This window comes from Aegilops tauschii, chromosome 2 (genome assembly GCF_002575655.3).
Source record: "Aegilops tauschii subsp. strangulata cultivar AL8/78 chromosome 2, Aet v6.0, whole genome shotgun sequence".
Taxonomy (NCBI): Eukaryota; Viridiplantae; Streptophyta; class Magnoliopsida; order Poales; family Poaceae; genus Aegilops; species Aegilops tauschii.
In genome coordinates, this window is record NC_053036.3 from 612,694,830 (window position 1) to 612,714,078 (window position 19,249).

The following is a 19,249-nucleotide window of genomic DNA, read 5'->3' on the forward strand; positions in this document are numbered from 1 at the left end:
CCCCCGGTACTCTGATATGTACCCGATACATTACAGAACACTTCCGGTGTCTGAATACTATCATCTAGTATATCAATCTTTTCCTCTTGACCATTTGCAGACTCCTCGTCATGTCTGTGATCTCATCCGGGACTCCGAACAACATTCGGTCACCAAATCACATAACTCATATAATACAAATCGTCATCGAACGTTAAGCGTGCGGACCCTTCGGGTTCACGAACTATGTAGACATTACCGAGACACCTCTCCGGTCAATAACCCATAGTTGAACCTGGATGCTCATATTGGTTCCTACATATTCTACGAAGATCTTTATCGGTCAAACCGTAATGACAACATACATAATTCCCTTTGTCATCGTTATTTTACTTGCCCGAGATTTGATCGTCGGTATCTTCATACCTAGTTCAATCTCGTTACCGGCAAGTCTCTTTACTCATTCCGTAATGCATCATCCCGCAACTAACTCATTAGTAACATTGCTTGCAAGGCTTATCATGATGTGCATTACCGAGAGGGCCCAAAGATACCTCTCCGATACTCGGAGTGACAAATCCTAATCTCGATCTATGTCAACCCAACAAACACCTTCGGTATAATCACCCAGTTACGCTGTGACGTTTGATAGCACACAAGGTATTCCTACGGTATCTGGGAGTTGCATAATCTCATAGTCAAAGGAATGTGTATATGCCATGAAGAAAGCAATAGCAATAAAACTTAACGATCATTATGCTAAGCTAATGGATGGGTCTTGTCCATCACATCATTCTCCTAATGATGTGATCCCGTTCATCAAATGACAACACATGTCTATGGTTAGGAAACTTAACCATCTTTCATTAATGAGCTAGTCTAGTAGAGGCTTACTAGGGACACTGTGTTTTGTCTATGTATCCACACATGTATGAAGTTTCCGGTTAATACAATTCTAGAATGAATAATAAACATTTATCATGATATAAGGAAATATAAATAACAATTTTATTATTGCCTCTAGGGCATATTTCCTTTAGAGAAGCATCCAACCAAGCAACAAAAAATCTCATAAGCGAGCATTAAGCATAACTAACACCGAGTAATGCACCACAAGTAGGATGTAATTTCATTGCATAACTATTGATTTTCGTGCTTGCATCGGGAATCACAAACCTTAACATCAATATTCTTACTAAAGAATAATTACTCACCAACATGACTCATATATCACTATCATCATATCTCAAAACTATTGCAAAGAATCAAGTTTAATTTGTCCAATGATCTTCATGAAACTTTTTATTATATCCCTCTTGAATATCTATTACTTTGGGACTAGTTTCATATGTTGCAATTGCTTTTGACAAGATCAAATAAATTTAATTGAAGAACATGAGCATAAAAATTTTCATCTCTCAAAATAATCTAAGTGAAGCATTAGAATGAATGACAAACTACTCCAAAAAGATGTAAATGAAGATCAAACGAGTAGTTAAGTAAATGGGTAGCTATTTGAGGACTCTCTCTTAATTAAAAACTTTCAGATCTAAGTATTTTATTCAAACAACAAGCAAAAAAAAACAAAATGACATTCCAAGAATAGCACAACTCATGTGAAGAAGCAAAAACTTAGGCTCAACCGATACTAACCGATAATTGTTGATGAAGAAAGGTCGGATGCCTACCGGGCATTCCCAAGCTTAGATGCTTGAGACTTCTTGAAATATTATCTTGGAATGCCTTGGGCATCCCTAAGCTTTATATTTTGTTTCTCCTTAGTTCCTTTTATATCACGGTTTCCCTAAATCTTAAAAACTTCATCCACACAAAACTCAACAAGAACTTGTCAGATAAGTTAGTATAAACCAATGAAAAAACCTTATCATTCTCTACTGTAGCAAATCACAAAAAATATTATTCAACATTGCGTACTAAATGCCTCTACATATTTAATACTCCTATCCTCAAATAGAATCATTAACAAGCAAACATATGCAAACAATGCAAACGTAACAGCAATCTGCAAAACAGTATAGTCTGTAAAGAATGGAAGAGTGTCAATACTTCTTTAACTCCAACAATTATGAAAATTTACCACATTGTAGAAAATTTATCAGAGCTTACTGTGCAAAGTGTTTCAACATTTTATCACATTCTGTATTTTTTCGGGAATTTTTGCAACATCGATAAACTTTCTGTTATGAAACAACAACTCATATACTTGCAAAATAAGCATGGTGAAGGCTGTCCTTGACATTTTTATTGAAATAAAAGATGTAAAACATTATTATAAATAGCATCAAGCAAATAAAAATAAAAGAAAATGACGCTCCAAGCAAAACACATATCATGTGACGAATAAAAATATATCCTCAAGTAAGGTTACCGATAATGTTGGAGACGGAAGAGGGGATGCTTTCCAGGGCATCCCCAAGCTTAGTTGCTTGGATATTCCTTGGATATTAACTTGGGATTCCTTTGGGAAGGAATCCCCAAGATTAGGGTATTCTCACTCCTTATTCTCCTCATATCGACGTCCCACCCAAAACCAGAAAACTTCAATCACACAAAACTTAACGGAACTTCGTGAGATAGGTCAGTATGATAAAGAGCAAACCATTTCACTTTGGTACTGTCAAAGACAAGATTCATAATTTTTCCCACACATTTCCTACTGTAGAATATCATTTCCACAATTTATATTGAGCAATATAAGCCATAGAAACTAGAAAACAAGCAAACTATGTATTCAAAACATAATCTGTCAAAAACAGAACAGTCTATAGTAATCTGTACTCCAACCATACTTCTACTACTCCAAAAATTCTGAAAAATTAGGACAACGTAGGGAATTTGTATATATATCACCTGTAAAATTCAGATCAAAATCATGTTCCAGTGAATTTTTTAAATTCCTAGACTGAGCGCAAAATGTTCTGTTTTTGGACAGAATCAAGTCAACTATTATCCACGCTATCCCAAAGGCTTTACTTGGCACTTTATAGAAACAAAAGCAATAAAAATTGATTACTATAGTAGGTAAAAGTGTTGGGTTGTCTCCCAACAAGCGCTTTTCTTTAATGCCTTTTAGCTAGGCATTGTGATTTCAATGATGCTCGCATAAAAGATAAGAATTCAAACACAAAGAGAGCATCATGAAGCACATGGCAAGCACCTTTAAGTCTAACCCACTTCCTATGCATAGGGATTTTGTGATCAAACAATTTATGGGAACAAGAATCAACTAGCATAGGAAGGCAAAACAAGCACAACTTCAAGATTTTCAACACATAGAGAGGAAACTTGATATTATTGCAATTCCTACAAGCATAAGTTCCTCCCTCATAATTATTTTCAGTAGCATCATGAAGAAATTCAACAATATAACCATCACATAAAGCATTGTTTTCATGACACAAAAGCGTAGAAAACTTATTACTCTCCACATAAGCAAAATTCTTCTCATCAATAGTAGTGGGAGAAAACTCAACAAAATAACTATCATGAGAGTGAAAATTAAAATCACGATGACAAGTTTCATGGTTATCATTATTCTTTATAGCATACATGTCATGACCATAATCATCATAGATAGCAACTTTGTTATGAAAGTCAATTGAAGCCTCATCCAAAATGGTAGATTCATTACTAAATAAAGTCATGACATCTCCAAATCCTCTTTCATCATTACAATCGTCATAAATAGGAGGCACGCAATCATTATAACAAATTTGCAGATCAAATCTTGGGGGACTAAAAATATCATCTTCATCAAACATAGCATCCCCAAGCTTATGTCTTTGCATATCATTAGCATCATGGATATTCAAAGAATTCATACTAACAACATTGCAATCATGCTCATCATTTATACCAAACATTATATTGAATTCTTCTTCTATAAATTGAGAACAATTTTCCTTTCCATCATTTTCATGAAATACATTATAAAGATGAATCACATCATGCAACCTTAATTCCATTTTTTGTTTTTGTAGTTTTCTTTTCTAAACCAAACTAGTGATAAACAAGAAACTAAAAGATTCGATTGCAAGATCTAAAGATATAACTTCATGCACTCACCTCCCCGGCAATGGCGCCAGAAAAGAGCTTGATGTCTACTACGCAACTTTATTCTTGTAGACACGTGTTGGGCCTCCAAGCGCAGAGTTTTGTAGGACAGTAGCAATTTTCCCTCAAGTGGATGACCTAAGGTTTATCAATCCGTGGGAGGCGTAGGATGAAGATAGTCTCTCTCAAACAACCTTGCAACCAAATAACAAAGAGTCTCTTATGTCCCCAACACACCAAATACAATGGTAATTTGTATAGGTGCACTAGTTCGGTGAAGAAAGGGTGTTAAAAGTGTAGTAATGATAGTAGAATATGATTTTTGTAATAGGAACAATAAAAAATAGGAAGGTACCAATTGTTAAAACAGAGCACAAACGGTATTGCAATGCTTGAAAATGAGGCCTAGGGTCTGTACCTTCGCTAGTGCAATCTTGAAGGAAATATGCCCTAGAGGCAATAATAAAGTTGTTATTTTATATTTCCTTATATCATGATAAATGTTTATTATCCATGCTAGAATTGTATTAACCGGAAACTTGATACATGTGCGGATACATAGACAAAACACAGTGTCCCTAGTAAGCCTCTACTAGACTAGCTCGTCAATCAAAGATGGTTAAGTTTCCTAACCATAGACATGTGTTGTCATTTGATGAACGGGGTCACATCATTAGGAGAATGATGTGATGGACAAGACCCATCCGTTAGCTTAGCATTATGATCGTTAAGTTTTATTGCTATTACTTTCTTCATGACTTATACATATTCCTTTGACTATGAGATTATGCAACTCCCGAATACCGAGGAACACCTTGTGTGCTATCAAACGTCACAACGTAACTGGGTGATTATAAAGATGCTCTACAGGTGTCTCCGAAGGTGTTTGTTGGGTTGGCATAGATCAAGATTAGGATTTGTCACTCCGAGTATCGGAGTGGTATCTCTGGGCCCTCTCGGTAATGCACATCATTATACGCCTTGCAAGCAATGTGACTAATGAGTTAGTTGCGGGATAATCCATTACGAAATGAGTAAAGAGACTTGCCGGTAATGAGATTGAATTAGGTATGAAGATACCGACGATCGAATCTCGGGCAAGTAACATACCGATGACAAAGGGAATAACGTATGTTGTCATTGCGGTTTGACCGATAAAGATCTTCATAGAATATGTAGGAACCAATATGAGCATCCAGGTTCCGCTGTTGGTTATTGACCGGAGATGTGTCTCGATCATGTCTACATAGTTCTCGAACCCGTAGGGTCCGCACGCTTAACGTTCGATGACGATTTGTATTATGAGGTATGTGTTTTGGTGACTAAAGATTGTTCGGAGTCCCGGATGAGATCACGGACATGACAAGGAGTCTCAAAATGGTTAAGAGGTAAAGATTGATATATTGGACGATGATATTCGGACACCGGAATGGTTCCAGAATGTTTCGGGTATTTTTCGGAGTACCGGGAGGTTACCGGAACCCCCGGGAAAGTAATGGGCCAACATGGGCCATAGGGGAGAGAGAGGGGAGCCCACAAGGGGTGGCGCCCCCATGGGATGTTCCAAATTGGACAAGGGGAAAGGGCGCGGCCCCCCTTTCCTTCCCCCTCTCCCTCTCCGTCCCCTTTCCCCCTCCGAAAGAAAGGAAATGGGGGCCGGCTAGGATTGGGAGTCCTAGTCGGTTTCTCCCCCATGGCGCGCCCCTTGTGGCCGGCCTCCTCCCCTCCTCCTTTATATACGGGGGCAGGGCGGCACCCCATAGCACATCAACTGTTCTCTTAGCCGTGTGCGGTGACCCCCTCCACAGCTTACTCCTCCGGTCATACCGTCGTAGTGCTTAGGCGAAGACCTGTGTGGATCACATCACCATGCCGTCGTGCTGACAAAACTCTCTCTCGACCCTCTGCTGGATCAAGAGTTCGAGGGACTTCATCGAGCTGAACGTGTGCTGAACTTGGAGGTGCCGTATGTTCGGTACTTGATCGGTTGGATCGCGAAGACGTTCGACTACATTAACCGCGTTAAACTAACGCTTCCGCTTTCGGTCTACGAGGGTACATGGACACACTCTCCCCCTCTTGTTGCTATGAATCTCCTAGATAGATCTTGCGTGATCTTAGGAATTTTTTTGAAATTGCATGCTACGTTCCCAACAGTGGCATCCGAGCCAGGTCTATGCGTAGATGATATGCACGAGTAGAACACGAAGAGTTGTGGGCAGTGATCATCATACTGCTTATGACCAATGTCTTATTTTGATTCGGCGGTATTGTTGGATGAAGCGGCCCGGACCGACCTTACATGACCATGTTCATGAGATTGGTTCCACCGACAGACATGCAACTTGTTTTGCATAAAGGTGGCTGGCGGGTGTCTGTTTCTCCAACTTGAGGTAAGAATGGTTCTTACTAGAAGCCTGTAGTAGCCACGGCCGGTCCTTGTTGAAGGTTAAAACAGCACACTTGACGAAAAATCGTTGTGGTTTTGATGCGTAGGAAAGAATGGTTCTTACTAGAAGCCTGTAGCAGCCACGTAAAACTTGCAACAACAAAGTAGAGGACCTCCAACCTGTTTTTGCAGGGCATGTTGTGATGTGATATGGTCAAGACATGATGTGATATACGTTATTGTATGAGATGATCATGTTTTATAAAAGTTATCGGCAACTGGTAGGAGCCTTATCGTTGTCGCTTTATTGTATGAAATGCAATCGCCAAGTAATTGCTTTACTTTATCACTATGCGTTAGCGATAGTTGTAGAAGCAATATTTGGCAAGACGACAACGGTGCTACGATGGAGATCAAGGTGTCAAGCCGGCGATGATGGAGATCGTGAAGGTGCTTTCGAGATGGAGATCAAAGGCACAAGATGATGATGGCCATATCATGTCACATATTTTGATTGCATGTGATGTTTATCTTTTATGCATCATATTTTTCTTAGTACGGCGGTAGCATTATAAGATGATCCCTTAACTAAATGTCAAGGTAGAAGTGTTCTCCCTGAGTATGCACCGTTGCTACAGTTCTTCGTTTTGAGACACCACGTTTGTTTGACAGAAAGACTGTAAGGGAACCCCCTACAGTATAATTGGTGCAACAAACCCAAATTGCAAGTACCATGTCTTGAACCTGGGTGGGTAGGAAGGCATCAGCCCCTTCCCACTATTGCTACAGTTCTTCGTTTCGAGACACCACGTGATGATCGGGTGTGATAGACTCTACGTTCACATACAACGGGTGCAAGAAAGTTTTGCACATGTGGAATACTCAGGTTAAACTTGACAAGCCTGGCATCTACAGACATGGCCTCGTAACACTGGAGACCGAAAGGTCGAATGTGAATCATATAGTAGATATGATCAACATAGAGATGTTCACCATTGATGACTACTCCATCTCACGTAATGATCGGACATGGTTTAGTTGATTTGGATCACGTATCACTTAGATGACTTGAGGGATGTCTATCTAAGTGGGAGTTCTTAAGTAATTTCTGTCGGTGTTCTCGGAACGGGGGTCCCCTGACTTGCCTGCCTGCGGCCCACGGCGTGGCTAAGCCAGCAGGCCGTACGGCCCATCTTCATCAACAAGGCATCCAAGACCCTCGCGAGGGGTCAAGCCACGCGAGGCGGACGACACAAGACCTCCTTAGGAGTGGCCTAGTCAGGCAGGCTCACGAGGAGCGGAGATATCAAGGCGGGGCAAACCTCACGAGGCTCTCGTGACGTGAGCCATGACGATCGACACCAGGCGGGCGCCAGGCGGGCGCCAGCGCGCGCAGCGTCCTTGTTTCCTCACGAGGCATCACGCAAAGGTTGCTATATCGGTGCAACGAGACCAAGACCAGAAGGACGACAAAAAGGAGGTCATCGTGGAGCCCAAGACGGCATCACCACCAGAGCCTTTTGCAGGCGAAGACCACTTTTGTCAGGATAGCTTGTACTAGCTGTCCCCCTTCAAATTTACGCGCCGTTGTTGGCTCCCTTCCCGCTCAATATTTGGGAAGAGGACCAGGGCCTATATAAGTAGAGCTAGCCACCACAGTGGGGCATCGAGCAGTTCACCCAGCTCTCACCCTCTAAGTCATCAAGCACAAGAACACCTCAACCTCAGGAGGCTGTTCTTCCCTTTGTACTGTTCATCATCAGCCCAAGAGGCAATCCACCGCCACCACATTGGAGTAGGGTATTACACCACAACGGTGGCCCGAACCAGTATAAATCCCGTGTCTCTTTGTGTTGTGAGTTCGTCGAGTTCGTCCGCGAGATCTTAGCGAGCTAGGGCGTAGATCGGTAGGAGGGAAAGACTTCGCGCGCACCCCAGTGTTCGAACCTTAAGGGTTTGCCGGAACCTCACATCCGACATTTGGCGCGCCATGTAGTGGTGCACCGTAGCTTCCCTTCCATCAGTTCGTCACTCCGTCGTCTCCATGGCCGACGCTTGCCGTGCTCGAGCTGAGCGTCGGGCTGCCCTCACTGCCCGCGTTGCTCAAACAGCTCCTGTCGGCGGGCCACCTCGTCGTTCTCCGTCTCCCACCGCCAACGCTGCCACCGGCCCGGCGGGAAACGAGCAGCAGGCATCCTCGCTGCATCCTTCGGTGCGGCAGGACGGCCGCACCGCCACTCCATCGCTGACCCCGGCCGGTTCCTCGTCTCACGCACGCCGCGCTCCCATGGAGGCGCGGGCCGCACTCCTCGCCGCAAACGAACTCCTGCGCTACCGCCCATTCGACGACCTCTACGAGGAGTGGCTCGACCGCGTTGCCGAGCTCGTCTGCGCCGCAGGGGCTCCCCGGCGCCGTCCCTCTCTCTACCTCACCCTCAACCAGCCACGGGCGATGAGGCTCATGGCGCGCCTCCATCACCTCTGCCCCAAGACGGTGCCTTGGCACCAAGGCGCGCGGCCCCACGGCCTGATCCGTCACGCCCGGTGCCCGCACGTGAAGAGAGAAGTTGCCAAGAAATCCCTCGGCCGCGAGAAGCTGCACCCACGCTTCCTGCGCCGCCTCATCAAGACCACGCACCGCCCGCGGCGGCGCCACGCGGACCTCATCAAGACCAAGCGCCACCTCCGAAGCGGGCCTCGGCAACCACGGCCGGCTGCCGCGCCTTCACCCCCGAGCTGCGCAGCGTCACCTGGCCAGGCAAGTTCAAGCCGGATCTGCCTCCTCGCTACGACGGCACCGCCGACCCCGCGGAGTTCCTGCAGCTCTACGAGCTGAGCATCGAAGCGGCCAACAGCGATGAGAAAGTCTTGGCGAACTAGTTTCACATGGCTCTCAAGGATGGAGCCCGCTCCTGGCTCCTGAACCTGCAGCATGGCTCAATCTCCTCCTGGGACGAGATGCGCAACCGCTTCGTCGCCAACTTCCAGGGCACTCGCGACCGCCCTCCGGCCGCAGGTGACCTGTGCCGCATCAAGCAACAACCAGGAGAGACCCTCCAGAAGTACATCCAGTGCTTCAACAACACCTGCCTCAAGATCCCCATGGTCACGGACGAGGCCATCATCTTCGCGTTCTCAGATGGTGTCCGTGACGTCAAGATGAAGGAAGAGCTCGCTATCCACGAGGAGCTCTGCACATCTCAGGAGCTGTTCAACCTGACGACCAAGTGCGCAAGAGCTGAGGAGGGGCGCCTCTCCCTCCTCGAGTTGCCAGCTGCAGGAGCAGAGGAGAAGAAGGCCAAGGCCAAGGACGTGAAGCGCAAGGAAGCAGCAGTGCTAGCAGCGGAGCCCGACACCAAGCGGGGCAGAGATCTGCCCGAGTCATCCAAGAACAGCCGACCGTTCTGCGCCTTCCAAAACCTGAACACCCACAACACCAGCGACTGTCAAGAGCTCAGAGCCATACGAGAAGGACGCTTCGGTCGACGCCCCGAGCGCAGGGACTGGGCTACGAACGTGGAGGAGGACGTGGAGGCGGACGCTGGGACGACCGTGGCCCGCGTCAGGAATGGCGCGACAGGCCTCGTGAGGACCGCTGGCAGGACCATCCTCGCAAGGGCGCCTGGAGGGACCAGCCTCGCGAGGATCACCCCCAAGGCAACGACGGTCTTCCCCCGCTGCCGCCACCAAGAAGGAACGACGACCACCATCAGGACGAGGGGGCTGGGGGTTTCCAGGAGCCGCGCGCAATCGCATGCATCTTGGGCGGCACCCAGGCCCCACCCTCTCAGCGCATCTTCAAACAGTTCGCTCGCGAGGTGAATGCGGTGCTCCCCAAGCTCGAGGCCATGCGCCCGCTCAAGTGGTCCCAATGCACCATCACCTTCAACTCGGCAGATCAGCTCAAGTGCGCGGCCACCGCCGGTGCCCTCCCGATGTTGTGTTCCCCAGTCATCACCAATGTGCAGGTTACCAAGATCCTCATCGACGGCGGCGCAGGGCTCAACGTCCTGTCCGTCGACATGTTCGACAACCTCCAAGTGCCGTATGAGCAGCTCCAGCCTACCAAACATTTCTCAGGAGTGACTGACGGTTCCACCACACCGATAGGGCAGGTCCGCCTGCCTGTCACCTTTGGAGAGCGCAAGAATTACGGCACCGAGCTCATCGACTTTGACATCACGCACATCCGCCTGCCGTACAACGCCATCCTCAGGTATCCGGCCCTGGCCAAGTTCATGGCAATCACCCATCACGGCTACAACGTCCTCAAGATGCCAGGAAGTGGAGGAATCATCATGGTCCCATGTGAAGAGAGAGATGCGGTGTTCTCCCTTGAGCGCGCCTTCCAAGCTGCAGCAATCGACAACCCCGACAGCAGAAGTGAGGGCCCTCCGGAGGCCATCCCCAAGAAGAAGTAGCTGCGCTGCGTAGGACCTCAGGAGGATGGCGACGCGGCAGGAGCCTCATCAGATCAGCGCCCGTCCCAGGGGCGCCTCCCTCCATCGCATGGAAGGCACGCCCGGCGCCCTCCTCGGACAGGGCTCGGGGGCTCTCTTATGGAGGGCCTCAGACCTTGCCAACCTCACGAGGGAGGCGTTTGGGCACCACTTGGAGGCGTGCTTCGCGGCACGTGTCCCTCAGGAGAGCACAGGGCAAGGAGTTCCCACCACTCAGGAGTTCATCACCAAGACCACTCAGGAACTGCAAGACGCAAGAGCCATGCGCGGTGACAGCCGCTCACGAGGCGCAGCTCCCCATCCTGGCGAGGATTGCTGAGCTGCGAGTCTGCATCGACGTCCCCGGACTCAGCAGGGCTGCATCTCAGGAGCGCTTCTGGCCTTCGCGTGTGGGCCGCTGCGAGGGCCCGCCACACAGCTACGTTCGCATGCCCTTCGGCTTGCCGAGCGTGGCGTCAGCCTATCACCGCAACATGCGACATGTCTTGGAGGCTTAGGAGGCCAGGTACCACACCGTCCTGGAGGAAATGGAGACGGTCTTCAGGGAACCTCCCGAGCCCCCAGAGCCTCCCGAGGCTCAGGGCTCCGGTGGCTCATGAAGAGTCACTCCTTCGACGCACGCCTTCTACTTCGTCTACAGAACCAGGTGACATCTTCCAAGCTCGTTTAGCTGAGAGCACCCCTCGGGCTGCATCATTCCCAGGCCACATGGGTCCGTCCTTGTGGCATGTATCCCTTTGCTAATGTCTTTAGCTTACGTTGCTGGGGGCACCCCTCAGACTGCATCATCCCCAAACCGCTCGGGCTGGACCCAGTGGCATGTATCTTCCTGCATTTACCTAAGCTGATCTGCTTTCCATGCTTAACCTGCCCACGGCTATCGCCTGCTCGATCACCGCCCCCACGGGTATGTTCATCCTATGCAATTCGCTTGCATGTTAAAAGGGGGGCTCCTGAGCATCGCGACTCAGGAGCTCTCACTGGCTCTCCAGCCCTCACCCCCTGGCCTTGACCTCTGCATCGCGACCTGGCATACCAGCGGCGGCTGAGCTTGCTCGAGGGCTGGGACCTGAGGAGGTAAAGTGCTTGCATCTAACCGCGTTGTAGGAACACACAGTCAACAAGACTCAAGACCAGGCGCAACCCGCCTTGAGGTAGGGCCTCATGAGTCCCGCGCTGGCTCACGAGTGCCCAGATACACCTCGCAGCCCTGCCGTGCAAGCCACGTGTCAGGGCGGGGCTGTACACGCCCCGGGGGCTCCTCCCGGAGGGGGGCCCCATCCCACGCACAAGTGGAAGCACCATGCTCTGCGCTGGCCGTCGACACTGCCGAGGAGCGGCTATGCCCGTGCACAAGCGGAAGAACTATGCTCCGTGCTGGTGATAAACAACTGAGGGCGGCCCCACGGTCGTACCAACCTCAGGGAGCCCAGAGCTCAGCGTCCAACCTCACCGCAACGCCTCCCCTCGGGAGAGCCACGCGAGGGGGCTGGGCACGGGGGCTGCGCTCGGGTCACACCCAAGCGCACGCCACCCAACCAGGTCTCCCGGATCGCGCGCCCCTCCCGAGGCCTCGGCGAGGGCAGCTATGGAAGTTGTTTGCACGTCAAGGGGGACTCCTGAGCATCGCGACTCAGGAGCCTAACTGGTCACGTAGCCCCTCACTCCTTGGTCCGTCCTGGTCTCCGGTCGGCCCAATGGCCGTTGAGGTATGCGCGGGGCCGGGCTCTGCCGACGTAGAACATTAATCTATCCTCGCGAACTCTCCCTATAAGCTGTTTGCGCGTCACGGGGGACTCCTGAGCATCGTGACTCAGGAGCCTAACTGGTCACGTAGCCCCTCACTCCTTGGTCCGTCCTGGTCTCCGGTCGGCCCAATGGCGGTTGATGTATGCGCGGGGCCGGGATCTGCCGACGCAGAACGCAAAGCAAATAGGAAGGAAATCACAAAATCTCGAAGCAAATATTACAAACACATTGTCCTCACGATATCAAATGAAAAGTCTAAACGCCTCCACGAGGCCTAATGCATGTTGCAGGAACGAAATGGGAGAATAGCTGCAGGTCACTCCCGGGCACCGCCATCACCTGCGGAAGGTGCTACTTCGTGAGCGATGTTGTCTTCACCTTCACCACCAGCTGCAGGATCGACGACATTGCCGGACAGAGGAGCGGCGACAAAGCCGCGGAACTTCTTCAGCAAGGCCTCCACTTGACCTTGCACGGCTGCGGCGGCGGCCTCGTATTGATCCTCAGCCACAGGCTCCAGCAGCTCGTCAAGACAAGCATTGGGGTCGCGAAGGTGCAGGTGGCTGAAGACGCGGGTCAATGCAGCTGAAGACAGGACGCGAGCTTCCGCCTCCGCCATGGGACCAATGCTATCAACGACTTCCTCGAGCGCCTTCACCAAGAGAGGAAGTAGCCGGGCGGGGCCGTCCTCATTAGTGGCTAGCGACTTCTCCAGGCCGTGCTCGTAGAGCGTCTTCAGTGCCTTGCGAGATCTCTTCTCGAGGTCGGCAAAAGCCGCGCGGTCTTCGGTCAAGACTCGCGCCTTGGCATCGAGATCAGCCTCCCTCATCTTCGCCTTCCGCTCCAGCTCTTCCAACCGATTGCGCTCAGCGGCCTGCGTCCTCCCCAACTCCGCCAGCTCAGCATCACGGTTCTTGACGGCGTCCTCCCGGCCTTCATCTCCTCCTCCTTCGCTTGGTGGCAGCGTGCTTCTTCGGCATGCTTGTCGCGCAGGCTCAGCAACTCGTCCTCCAGCACCCGGCAGCGGTCACGGGCGGCCTTGCCGTCTTTCAGCGCCGTCTCACGATCGGCTGCGGTGTTGGCGACACTCTGCTTGTCCTTCTCAGAAGCCGCAGCGGCCTGGCCCAGCGCCGCGCGAACCGCCAAGTCAGAGTGGAGCCAGCCTGAGGCCAGCTCCTGGCGCCCTGCCACAAAGCGTGGGTCCGTGCCCAGGAGATCTGCCTACAGCTGGGTCATCTCCGAGAGAGCACGTTCCAGAACAGCATCAGGAGCAGAAGAACCTGGGAGTGGAGGTGCAGCAGTGGGAGGAGGTGACATCGTCACCAGGGCCTGGGAGATCACGGGTTCCGGAGCAGCTGGGACCTCATCAGCCACGCCAAGCGCCGGCACCTCCGGAGCCAGCGGGGCCATGGGGGCTGATTCCACGCGGCGGTGTTCCTCTTGGCCCCGCGAGGATGACCGGGCTGGGGAGATGCGGGCGCTGCTGCCTCCTTTCTCTGCGGAGGGAGGCACGGCCGCCGTATCCTCCTTCCTCTTCTTCGCTGAAGATGTCGGCCTGATCAACCAAGGGCGAGCATCAGGAAATGACGAGTACCAACAGGGACAAGGCGAAGCTTAAGACACTTACTGATCCACCGGAACATACTTCCGCTTAGGGAGCTTGAAGCCTAACAGCATCGGGACCTGAGGAGCAGGCGTTCGGGCTCCGGCGGCGCCAGGCGGTGCGGAGGCAGAACCGGAGCCAGCCCCAGGAGGTGTTAGGACGGAGGCGGCATCGCGAGCCACCAGCGACGACCTACCCCTCCTCGGGATGAGGGGCTGCTCCCTCTCCCCTTGGCGGGCGTCGGCCTCGGCATCGTTAGGAAGGGCGCGGAGGATCTCGGCCTTGCTCAGAGGGGAAGTCTCCCCCACCTCTTCCAGAGTCTTCTCCGAGTCCACCTCCTCTTTCCCTTCCCCGCGGGACTCGTCAGAAGACACCTCCACTGGTTTCGGTGCCGCAGGGGCTCTCGGGAGCGCCGGCGGTATCAGCCCACGCACGTCAAAGGTCGGCCTGGAGGCGACGAATTCTTCCCAGTCCCTGCGTTGGAACAGGGGGCGAAGGCGCTTGGTGGGTACTCCTGGTTGTCCCCAACTATGAGGTGCAAAATGGCGGCCAATTCATCGTCAGGCAGGGCCCCGGCCTTAGGCGGGTCTTGTTTCCCTCTTCCTCAAGCTCCCACAAGGGGCGTGCGCGCGCCTGGAGCAGGGCAACTCACAGCGTCAAGAACTCCCTCAGGAGCATGACCCCCGTCACCTTGGCCGCCCTCGCGTTGCCCGGCTTCAAGTCGGTCATCATCTGCCCCAACACTAGCGATGCCCGCTCATCGGCAAGCTCTGCCTTGGGCCACCCCCCGTTGGAAGAGGGCGCCGCCGTTGGCAACACCAGGCGCGTGTCGGCACGCTTGGCATCCATCATGACCCATTTTGATCGAATGTTGTCGGCCCTCTTCCCGGTGCTCGAGATCGAGTTGGCCTTGCCGCATGCGACGAAATTAGCGCATCCGGAGACATGCACCTCGCTGACATGAAGGAAGAAGAAATGGCGCAGGAGCGCCACGGACGGCATCACGCCCAGGTACACCTCACAGTAGTAGGCGAAGATGGACAGGAGGAGGACAGAGTTGGGATGAAGATGCAACACCTGCAGGCCGTAGTAGTCGAGGACTTCGTAAAAGAAATCAGAGAAGGGAGGAACCAACCCGACGGCGACACTGCTCGAGAAGAAGGGGAAGAAGGTGCTTTCCTCGGGCTCCGGCACGTCGGAGGCAAGCCGGAGCTCGGTCTCCCCCCACTCCTTGCTTCCGCCCGCCGTCAGCAGGCGCACGGAGGCGAGGCTCTTCTCCGTGACGGTGGGCGCCTCGAGGGCCGGCTCATACCAAGCCGGTGCTGAGGAAGTCTTGACCTTGCGCGGCGCCATGGATTGCGGATGCAGGATGAGATTGGAGCGGATCTGGAGGTAGCAATGGTGAGGAGCAAGAAAGGGGATCTGGAGCGAGGCGAGGAAGAAGCAATGAAGGCAAGTGCTGCCTGCGCCAGCCTTTTGTCAGGTCAAGCAGTTGCCGAGGCAGCATGGGGAAGCGGAGACGCCCACGTCCAATCAACCGGCACGCGTCAACCAAGGCCGCAAGCTTTTGGGGCCCGCGGTGCTCCATACTTGACCCTTGGCTTCGCCGCAAAGCCAAGCCCAAGCGCACCTTTGGCCCGGGGGCTACTGTCGATGTTCTGGGAACGGGCGTCCCCAGACTTGCCTGCCTGCGGCCCACGGCGTGGCTAAGCCAGCAGGCCGCACGACCCATCTTCATCAACAAGGCATCCAAGACCCTCGCGAGGGGTCAAGCCTCGCGAGGCGGACGACACAAGACCTCCTCAGGAGTGGCCTAGTCAGGCAGGCTCACGAGGAGCGAAGATATCAAGGCGGGGCAAACCTCACGAGGCTCTCGTGACGTGAGCCATGACGATCGACACCAGGCGGGCGCCAGGCGGGCGCCAGCGCGCGCAGCGTCCTTGTTTCCTCTTTGGTGCTAAGGAGGCCAGCACGGGCGAGGAGTACCGAGGCATCACGCAAAGGTTGCTATATCGGTGCAACGAGACCAAGACCAGAAGGACGACAAGACGGAGGTCATCGTGGAGCCCAAGACGGCATCACCACCAGAGCCTTTTGCAGGCGAAGACCGCTTTTGTCAGGATAGCTTGTACTAGCCGCCCCCCTTCAAATTTTCCCGCCGTTCTTGGCTCCCTTCCCGCTCAATATTTGGGAAGAGGACCAGGGCCTATATAAGTAGAGCTAGCCACCACAATGGGGCATCGAGCAGTTCATCCAGCTCTCACCCGCTAAGTCATCAAGCACAAGAACACCTCAACCTCAGGAGGCTGTTCTTCCCTCTGTACTGTTCATCATCAGCCCAAGAGGCAATCCACCACCACCACAATGGTGTAGGGTATTACACCACAACGGTGGCCCGAACCAGTATAAATCCCGTGTCTCTTTGTGTTGTGAGTTTGAAGAGTTCGTCCGCGAGATCTTAGCGAGCTAGGGCGTAGATTGGTAGGAGGGAAAGACTTCGCGTGCACCCTAGTCTTCGAAATTAAGGGTTTGCCGGAACCCCACATCCGACAATTTGATGAACTTAATTTATCATGAACTTAGTCCTGATAACATTTGCATATCTATGTTGTAGATCAATAGCTCGTGTATAGCTCTCCTGTTTTATTTTTGATATGTTCCTAGAGAAAACTAAGTTGAAAGATGATAGTAGCAATGATGCGGACTGGGTCTGTGATTTGAGGATTATCCTCATTGCTGCCCAGAAGAATTATGTCCTTGATGCACCACTAGGTGACGAACCTGTTGCGGGAGCTGATGCAAACGTTATGAACATTTTGCAAGCTCGGTATGATGACTACTTGATAGTTTAGTGCACCATGCTTTACGACTTAGAACTGTGACTTCAAAAATGTTTTGAAATGCCACGGAGCATATGAGATGTTCCAAGAGTTGAAATTGGTATTTCAGACTCATGCCCGTGTCGAGAGGTATGAAACCCCTGACAAGTACTTTGCCTACAAGATGTAGGAGAATATCTAAGCCAGTGAGCATGTACTCAGAATGTCTGGGTACTACAATCGCTTGAATCAAGTGGGAGTTAATCTTCTAGATAAGATAGTGATTGACAAAATTCTCTAGTCACTATCACGAAGCTACTAACTTTGTGATGAACTATAATTTGCAAGGGATGACAAAAATGATTCCCGAGCTCTTTGCGATGCTGAAATCGGCGAAGGTATAAATCAAGAAAGAGCATCAAGTGTTGATGATTAACAAGACCACTAGTTTCAAGAAAAAGGGCAGGGGAAAGAAAGGGAACTTCAAGAAGAATGGCAAGCAAGTTGCCACTCCAATAACGAAGCCCAAAGCTAGATCCAAGCCTGAAACTGAGTGCGTCTACTACAAAGGAAATGGTCACTGGAAGTGGAACTGCCCTAGATACTTGGCGGATAAGAAGGATGGCAAAGTGAACAAAGGTATATTTGATATACATGTTATTGATGTGTACTTTACTAGTGTTCATAGTAACCCCTGGGTATTTGATAACGTTTAAGTTGCTAGGATTAGTAACTAAAACAGGACTTGCAAAATAAACAGAGACTAGTTAAGGGCAAGGTGATGATGTGTGTTGGAAGTGATGCCAATGTTGATAAGATCACCAATGCACACTCCCTCTACCTTCGGGATTAGTGTTGAACCTAAATAAATGTTATTTGGTGTTTGCGTTGAGCATAAATATGATTTGATCATGTTTATTGCAATACGATTATTCATTTAATTCAGAGAATAATTGTTGTTCTATTTACATGAATAAAACCTTCTATGGTCATACAGCCAATGTGAATGGATTATTGAATCTCGATCGTAATAATTCACATATTCATAATATTGATGCCAAAAGATGCAAAGTTGATAATGATAGTGCAACATATTTGTGGCACTGCCGTCACTACAAAAAAAAGACACATCCATGACATTTTGGGCCGAACGATATTTTTTTCTGTCATACTTATGACACTTCTATGACAATAATTGTGACAAAACATGGTATCATCATAGATGTGGTGGGGTCCTACTTCTATGACAAAAAATCATGATAGAAATGGGCTTTTTGTCCTAGGCGGGCCGGAGACGCAGCTGCATGACATTCTTTGGGCCGTCCATGACGGAAAAAACCGTGGTAGAAGCGAGGGCGAGGAAAATATCGGGGTGTTCCCAGTTACGGTGGGTGGTCGGGGCCGAGCGATGTGTGTTTCTCTCGTACACGCATGCGCGTGGGTGCGAGGCGTTGGGCTCTAACTGAAACCGAGCGATTGCACTGCAGGCTACGCGTTACTGAATCCGAGCGATCGATCGGTGGCTATTAACTCAACCCGATCGAGCGATTCCTTCGCTACTGCTGCTAACTGAAGCCGATCGATGCTGCCTCTGGATGAATAGTGAGTGTTGCTGGGGGGGTTCGGATGAATAGTTCCCGGTGGGGGTGGATGAACAGGACCTCGTGGTGCTGCCTCCGGATGAACAATGAGCGTTGCTGGGGGGGGGGGTTTGGATGAACAGTTCCCGGTGGGGGTGGATGAATAGGACCCCGTGGTGTTGCCTCTGGACGAACAGGACCCCAATCGATCGAGCCGGTTGGGGCTGGATGAACATGACCCCGTGGAGGGCTGGATGAACAGGACCACCCCGTGGAGGGCTGGATGAACAGTAGACAGTGGAGGGATGGATGAACAGTAGGTCATGGAGGGGTGGTTGAACAGGAGCCCGTGGAGAGGGCTGGTTGAACAGTAGCCGGTGGAGTAGCGCGCGGTGGAGGCTGGATGAACAGGAGCACGTGGATGAACAGTCGAAGGTGGCGGCTGGAGGAGGTCGACGATGGACGAACAGTAGCCTGTGGAGGCTGGAGGGGGTCAACGGTGGAGATGAATAGTATCCCGTGGAGTCCCGTTTTGCGGTACGCCACACCCCTCCCGATGAACAGGACCCCCGTTTCGACCGTAGCGCTCCAACACA